Source organism: Gavialis gangeticus, unplaced genomic scaffold, assembly GCF_001723915.1.
Source record: "Gavialis gangeticus isolate Ggan-Ray unplaced genomic scaffold, GavGan_comp1, whole genome shotgun sequence".
Taxonomy (NCBI): Eukaryota; Metazoa; Chordata; order Crocodylia; family Gavialidae; genus Gavialis; species Gavialis gangeticus.
The window spans coordinates 86,088,143-86,088,886 of NW_017729033.1; the positions used below are offsets into that span (position 1 = coordinate 86,088,143).

At 38.8% G+C, this 744-nt stretch overlaps 1 protein-coding gene across 2 annotated transcripts in view; it reads right to left on the reverse strand.

Annotated features, from left to right (window-relative positions):
* BANK1 (B-cell scaffold protein with ankyrin repeats 1) overlaps nucleotides 1-744 on the reverse strand; it is a 457,231-nt gene that overhangs the window by 328,261 nt on the left and 128,226 nt on the right. The gene's annotated exons all lie outside the window — the stretch shown is intronic.

Here is a 744-nt window from a genome sequence, read left to right on the forward strand (position 1 = left end):
GACCAGAAGGGTTTGGGAGAGACCTTGTTTCCCCTAGCGCCCCCTGGCATAACAAGGAATAATGGCCACAAGTTGTTGGAGAATAGGTTTAGATTAGACATCCATAAGAACTACTTCACAGTTAGGGTGGCTAGGATCTGGAACCAACTTCCAGTGGAAGCGGTGCTGGCTTCTACCCTGGGGGTCTTTAAGAGGAGGCTTGATGCCTACATGGCTGGGATCATTTGAGCCCAGTTTTTTCTCCTGCCCAGGCTGGGGGTCGGACTTGAAGATCTACAGGGTCCCTTCCAACCCTGCTTCTATGATTCTAATATAATTTACCAAATTAGCTAAAATGAATTTAGGTCACCTTAACCCTGAATGAAAATGCGCAAGCAGAGGTTTAAGTATGGTTTAAAAAAACACTTTCAAAAGTAACTTTAATTAATTTATTAATGCATTATTTAAAATGCAATTAAAATGCATTACTTTTCTTTAGTTCATTCCTATAGACAAGCCCTTACTCTGTAAATTTATTCATATAAGCTTAGTTCTGCTTATGGAAGATGATAAATCATCTTGTAATGTCTCTAATGTCTCTTTATCACCTAGTGATGTAGATTGTGTTAGCTCCCTCTGCACATTACAGGTATTGTGCAATTAACTGGTTAAATGCACAGTTATCCTGACACCAGCTATATATACAAAGTGGCTATCACACAATCAAAATCTCCAATCAGGTATAAATTAGTCTTTGAAAATGTG